Here is a 7,740-nt window from a genome sequence, read left to right as displayed (position 1 = left end):
TTCCCAGAATCCATTGGGCTTACCTCCCACCTTTACCTGTGGCTGCTACGTCACAACCCATATATATATATGTGGGAACATTCCTCCATCTTGCTCTCTCTCTCTCTCTCTCTCTCTCCTCTCTTTCCATGCCACTACCCCTACTCCCTCTCAATTAAACCTCTTACATGTGGAACTGTTTGGGCCTAGTGTGGTATTTTCTGACGCGACCCGCTGCTCCAACACATCACAAGTCCCATAGGGTGTGGGATCAGCCATTTATCACCATGACAGCAGCAGTCATGTAGGTCACCTGTGCACCTCATTCTCCTGAGCTTCAGTGGACAGGTGCCAGGACAGAAGCCAACTGTTCTGATGGACTCAGGAGACTCAGACAAAAATAATGTCCCCAAGGGAAGAGACAGAGCTGACAGTTCTGTAGGCACCTCCTTATTCTCAGGAATCCAGTCTAGGGTAAGTGGATCAGATGCTACTGAGGTGAGCAGCTCCCCCAGGTCAGAACATTGCTCATACCTAATCTTATTTCATAGGCACTGCAATGTTCACTCACAGTGTGTCCTAGTTCAGGGAAACTGAGGCATATCAATCTATGTGGATGAATCAGTGTTACACTGCCCATGGCTCACAAATGCAAAGCACAAGATATGACTGTAGCCACAATTTCAATTACTAATCCCTGGAAACTTTATTAGGTGTGAGCTATAGAGTGTCTGGTTGACCTGTCTGAAGGATGACTGTCATTTGATTCCCTTCTCTATTTCTTTGCAGAGCTTGCCACACAGCCTGTCCTGAGAGTCACAGACAGCACAGTGAGAGTACAGAGCTCAGTGGTCTTCACTTGCTTCTCAGACGACATTGGGATCTCCATCCGTTGGCTCTTCAATAATAAGAGTCTGAAGCTCACAGAGAGGATGACCCTGTCCCCATCTAAGTGCCAACTCAGGATACATACTGTCAGGAAGAGGGATGCTGGAGAGTATCAATGTGAGGCCTCCAACTCAGTCAGCTCGAAGATCAGTCTCCCAGTCAGCCTGTCTGTGGTGAATGAGTGACCCCTACTCTCATGCTAAAGCAGGGCGGGGCATTTCTGTACTGAGATGCCCACACCTACCCACACCTGCCAGTTACAATTTTCATTCATTCTCATGTCCAACTGGCCATCTCTCCCATGCCTCCCCACACCTGATCCTGAACCCCTCCATTTTCTTCCACATTCCCTCTTCTACCCAGTTCTGTCCCTCCATCTGCCTCCTACAACTTTTTCCCCTTCTATATGAGATTCAAGCATCCTCAGTTGGGCCTTCCAACTTGTTTAGCTTCTTTGGGTCTGTGTAGTGTAGTGTAGTGTGTATATGTTGTATTTTATGGCTAATATCCAGTTATAATTGAGTGTATACCATGCATGCTGTTTTTGGACTGGGTTACTTTACTCAGGATGATATTCTCAAGTTCCATCCATTTGCCTTCAAATTAATGATGTCTTTGTTTTTAATAGTTGCATAGTATTCCATGGAGCACATGGCACCACATTGCCTGTATCCATTCTTTCATGCTGCTGGTACTCTCCACACACTGCTCCACTCACTATTGGTGCACATGTAGCCCAAGGGGAAAATGTTCCATTTGTTCCTCATAAACATAGAGTTCCAAGTCTTTACTGAAACTAAGTGGGTAACTGAGGTTGACATGTTTCTTAGTGAGTGTTTTTACTGCTGTGGACAGATACCATGACCATTGCAAGTCTTATAAAGGAAAACATTCAATTGTGGCTACCTTACAGGTCAGAGATTCAGTCCATTATAATTCAGGTGGGAACATAATAGTGTCCAGGCAGGCATGGTGCAGCAGAGGTGAGAGTTCTACATCTTTATCTGAAGGCTGCTAGCAGAAGACTCACTTCCAGGTAGCTAGGGCTAGGGTATTAAAGTCTGCACTCACAGTGACACATGTACTCTAATAATGCCACACCTCCAATAGTTCTACTCCTTGGCACAAGCATATATATAAAGCATCACATTCCACTCCCTGACCCCCATAGGCTTGTCCAAACATGAGTGTATGAGTGTGATACCTAAAGATATTGATACCTAAAGACAGCATAAGAAAAAGTACATTTAGTCCAAGTTCCAAAGTCCTCATAGTCTATAGCAGTCTGAACAATGTTAAAAGTCCAACGTTCAAAGTCCCTTCTGAGACTCATCCAATCACTTAACTATAATCACCAAAGCAAGACAGGAAACCAGCTGGGCAGACTCCAAACTCTGCATTTCCATGTCTGATGTCAAAGCGGTTTTCATATCTGCATTCCTTTTTCATCTGTGTTGACTGCAACAAACCTCTTTCTCCTGGGCTTGTTCCACTCCATGTCAGCAGCTTTCCTCAGCAGAGAGACCATGGCTGTGGCATCTCAAACATCGTGGGGCCTCCGAGGAAGAGTCAATGTTATAACTTCTTGTTTCCGCATCTGGGGCTCTGCCAAAGGGTTGACATCATTTCTCCAGCTTTGTGTTCTATAGCACTCTAAGCTCAGGCTGATCTACTCCATTGTGCTGCTGTTGTTGATAATCATCCCATGGTACTGGCATCTCTAATACACTCGGGTTTTGCACTGCAACTTGGCTTCATCAATAGCCTCTCATAGGCTCTCTTCATGGTGCCAAGGCTCAAATCCTTTGTATGACCACATAAATCCTGGGTCATCAACTAAGACTGAGGCTGCACCCTCACCATTGGCCTTTCATGGCCTCTTACAGTGCCAAGCCTCAGTTGCTCTTCATGACCCCTTCATGCCTTCAAAACCAGTACCACATGGCTGACTCTTACATATTACCAATTACAGCTGCAGCACTGGGTACAACCTCAGCTATCTCTGGAACAGAGTTTCTTTGTGCTCTCAGAAAACACTTCCCTAAAAATTTCACCTCAGCGATGTTGGTCTCTTCTTAATCACTGTTAATTTCTGAGCTCCAGCTAACCAGCATCAGTTGTCCCAGGACTCCCTTCTATTCTTCACACTAAGGTCAGAGCCACATGGCTGAAGCTGAAGTGTTCAGCTTCTTGCTGCGGCTGGAACATGATCCTGCTTATTCCATTACCAGCTTTCTGCGTCCTCCAGATTACACAGTTAGCAATAAAGTTGATGAGCATCCATGTGTTCTGAAAGACCGTCTCACCCTGGGAATGCCCTCCGCTGTTTCTAACCCCATCCTCCTCACATGTCCTTTATGACACACAGTCCCAGCTGACTACATACTCTACCCTGTGTTCCTGATGCTCTGGGGACAGGGGATTTGCTCCATGCTGGTAGGTGTTGAACATGTCTGTGGGGCCTGAAAAGGAACATGCTGATGAATGCTTAGGAAAGGGGACAGACCCATTCTGGATGGAGCCGCCAGGTTTGGTGCATGGTTATGATACCCGCGAGCAGTTGTGTGAGGAGTGTCATGTGGAAGAAAAGCCGAAGGTGACCTGGGTCATGGATAGAGAAGGGTGGCTCTATCATCCCGGAGTGCTTCAGAGGGATTCTCGAGAATCCTGTGGCGGCTGAGCCTTGCCTGTCCATGTCCTTATTGTGGTGCGGATGACCTCTGTCTAGTAGATTTGCCCACGGGACATGCCAAGACAAAGGGGATGGTTACACTGGATCCTGTGGCAGGGTTGTGTTGCTGAGAAATACAGAAAGCACACAGTAGTTCTTAGAAGGCTGTGCCAAAGACTTCCAGGACAAGGCTCCTGGAAATATTTTTCTGAGAATTGTATATGCTTCATTCGCCATCTAGTGATGACTACAGAAACTGCAGATCCTGTCTGGGTGCTGTCCAGTTCAACAACTGTTTGCCTTCAGGAGGCTGAACACCAGAGGACAAGCACTTCGCAGGAGGATCTATGTCCTTTGTCCCTCTCCTTAGGGATCCTGACCATCCTGGAAGTCTCATAAGCCCATCAGGATAATTAGTTAATAACCTGGGCACGTGTCCCGCTATGTGCTCTGAGGAGTCTCTGAGGTAGATGTCCAGGGGACCTAACCTAAGGCTTTCATGGTTTACTAGCTGGTTCCACATGCTGATAAAGCCTTGTCCCATGTCAGCTGTAGTAGGAAGGCAAAACCAAGCAGTGACAAAAATGTTCTCCAGTGTCACGTGCAGTCTAACTAGGGATGGAGATCAGCAGCCAGGACTCCCTGGTGTTGTTGGTGAGGACCCCGTGGCTTCTTCAGCCACAAAGTCTATTAAAGGGCCATGTGCATGGTAAGAGGTCCAAGGGTTTGTGTTAAGTCTGACATCTTTGGGCTGTTTATCCAGCACAGGCCTTCCTCTCTGCAGGTAAAGACAGGTGACAGGTTCTGATCTAAATGCTGTTGGTCCACCCATGTGTGCCCTGCAGTAAGCGCCCAAACCCCAATGCAGTGGGGGAGAGAGCAGGCACAGTCCAGTCCTCACAGTCCACTTATGAAGTAGGATAAGCCACACCCAGCAGCTGGAAGCCATTACAGAGTCACTGCTCACATAGACCTGCACGTGAGACACTTGAACTTTCAAATCTCTGTACTGGCTGATTTTGTGTATGAACTTGACACAAGCTGAAGTTTTCACAGAGAAAGGAGCCTCCCTTGAGGAAATGCATCCATGAGATCCAGCTATAAGGCATTTTCTCAGTTAGTGATCAAGGGTGGGCGGGCCCAGCCCATTGTGGGTGGTGCCATTTCTGGGCTGCTCGTGCTGGGTTCTATAAGAAAGCAAGCTGATCAAGCCAAGGGAAACGAGCCAGTAAGCAGCACTCCTCCATGGCTTCTGTATCAGCTCCTGCCTCCAGGTTCCTGTCCTGTGTGAGTTCCTGTCCTGACTCCCTTTGGTGAAGAACAGGATTGTGGAAAGTGTAAGCTGAACAAACACTTTCTTCTCCAACTTGCTTCTTGTTCATGATGTTTTGTGCAGGAATAGAATTCCTCTGTCTACAGTTTCTAGTGTGTACAGGCCTTAATCTTTCTCCCTGACATTCTTTTTCAGCAGGCATCCTGTCTCTTCCGCTCTGTGCAGGCCCCATGGTGGTGGAGTCTGCTATAGTCTGCAGTTTTGAAGAGCTGGATTCGATACACTCCTTCGCACCAGGAAAAGGTTCTAAGATCTGGCACATAATGAACATGGAGAAGAACGTTTTCATCTTTGGCAGCATACAGGTTCTATCATGTGTTGGGAGAAGGTGAGAGGGTCAGAGCACATAGAAAGGGAGGCTAGAATGAGAAAGAGGCAGAGAACGTCACATGGGATCGCTGCACTTGGTGGAAAGGTGGCAACCTCCATCCAGAGCAGTCGGATTCATCACGGCCTGGACGTGCAGGTGTGGGTGTGTCTACCACATCTGGTGGCGGCTGTTGAGAAACACTACTATTAAGGTCACAGTCTACCATGTCTGGACAGCTCCCCTGAGCTTGGTGCAAAATGGAGGACTGCCTTTCCCTGCAGGGCTTCCTCTTTTCTGCCTGAACTTTTCTGGGGAGCCTAACCTATCATCTACTTTAGGAATGCCAAATAGTCCTGGGCACCGTTACACGTTCAACTTCCTTCTCCCACTAAGTATGTGTCCAGCAAGCACCTGGAATTCATGCAATACCTCTGCATGCAAGTGAGGCATCCCCAGTTCCTTAAGCTCCAGCCAGTGATGTATACCTGTGGACTCCCTCCCCAAAGCCCGGACAGTAAACAGCAACCACTTGGGCCCCAGCACAGCGGCTGCCCACCTGTTGAGCGAAACCTGGTTCCAGTTACATTCAGAAGCTCCACCCCCACAGAGTAACAAGGAAGTCACTGATTGGACTGTTTTTGCCCCAGGTATTTTACCTGTTGGGGGAACAAAGGGGATGCATTAAATTCAAGATGACTGAGTAATCAGAGCTCGTGTTGTCTAATTTTTATTTTCCCACGTGGGTAAGGTACAGTATGGCTAGCCTATCTCTTCTTATCTCTTTCAATCTCTTCCTATCTATTTCTTACTCCTATTACCAAAAGAACCCTTTCTTTTATTAATGTTGGCGCAGGCGGCCAACATATACCCATCCTGGAAATACCTACCTCATTTCCAAAAACTACAGAGCCCTTGATCACACCAAATAAAGTTGAGCTGCCTCTATGAAGAGTCTCAGAGGGTGTCATTTCCTCTCTGAGGAATCCTCTACTCAGGTGTCCCCATATCACTGTTCACATAAAGCGTGTTTGGTGTAAAGAGAAGTGGCTCTCTGGGCTCCTTCTCCTCCTCCCACACATGATCCTCATTTTCTGAATTGTTTTCTGTTTCCTTGTGGTTCCACTAAACACTTGACTTTCTCCTCTGGATACTCTAACTTCCAGTCCACTAGAAAAGGGCTTCGTGAGGACAGGAATTTGTAGTCTTTTTGGAAGGTTTGGTTCCTGAAAAAGTCTCAGACAAAAATGGAGGTGAAAAGAATGAAGGGAACCGAAGGAAACAGGAAGGAAAGAAGAGAGGATGAAAGGAAGGAAGGGAAGAAGAAAGAAAGGAAAGAAGAAAAGGAGGAAGGAAAAGAGATGGCTCTATGGGTTTGTCTATATAGTTTCCATGTTTGGAGCAAATGGCATTCATTATGTTCAAGTGTGATTTAATAATTCTGTATTGTGTGTGTGGGTTAGGGAAGGCATATGGCTCAGTGTGCATATTGTGGGTGAATGACACACACCTGTGTGGAGGGCAGAGAAAAGCCCGCAGGTGTCTGTATCTCCATCTACCCTGTGAGAGCTGAGGAATGAAATAAAAGTAGATGGCTCCCCAATGAGTGATCTAGCTGGCCTTCCCAGGTTTGGCTTCTGTTTGGAGATTATCCCTGTCGTGGTTGGGAAAATCAGGCTTCAGACCATGACAAACAACGTGACTGACTTTGAATATGGGCAGCTGAGGCTTTTCCCTTCCCTCATCAGCTCCTGTCTGCTCAGAGCTCCTCCTGCTGAGCCTCTGCCCCTCATTGCACCTTCTGCACCATGACAGCAAACAGAAACCCAAGTCTTCTCTAGAGATTTTTACCTCTTTGGGAGACTTCTGGCCTCTGAGTTCCCCTTCCCACACATTAAGGGAGTGGGAACCCTTGACTGTGAACAGGGTCCACTCTTTGCAGGGAAGGACAGAGGGCACCTCCATATCTCTTCTAGTTATGATGGCCTCACTCTAGACCTTCAGCTCCTGCAAGGCCACCTGACCTCTGAGGTCTTTCCTCCTGAGCTGAGTTTTCTATCAGGCAGGAGCATATCCCAGAATTCTATGGGCTGTGGGTGGTGGGGTCTGTGTCCACGGCACTGCTTAGTCACTTCCACTCTCAGTGCTGCCCGGCATCTTTCTCAATTTTTCTCTCTTTATGTTTCTCCTTCAACAACACCTTGAGCAACAAGGCTGATATGCATCGACACGCCCTCAGAGAACAACGACTCATCCACGGCCTGACATCTGCTGACTCCTGGACGTGAGTCTGTCAACATCAAGAGGGAGCCTCCATCTTTCCTATGTGTCTCTGTGACACAGAGACCCGGCTGAACACCCAGTCTGCCCTGTGCCCTCAGTGCTCTGGGAAGGTGGGATTTCTCAGCAGGAAGGTGACACAAGTGACTGTGAGGGTTGGAAGGAACCAACTGTGTGATGACTGGGGATGAAGATAAACCCTATCTCACTGATGTCACCAGTCAAGTTCCTGACCCAAGACAGTGGCCTGGGAGCAGCTGTGTGAGGAGTTTCATGTTCTTG

Source organism: Mastomys coucha, unplaced genomic scaffold, assembly GCF_008632895.1.
Source record: "Mastomys coucha isolate ucsf_1 unplaced genomic scaffold, UCSF_Mcou_1 pScaffold21, whole genome shotgun sequence".
Classification (NCBI taxonomy): Eukaryota; Metazoa; Chordata; class Mammalia; order Rodentia; family Muridae; genus Mastomys; species Mastomys coucha.
Note: the sequence above shows the minus strand (reverse complement) of the source record.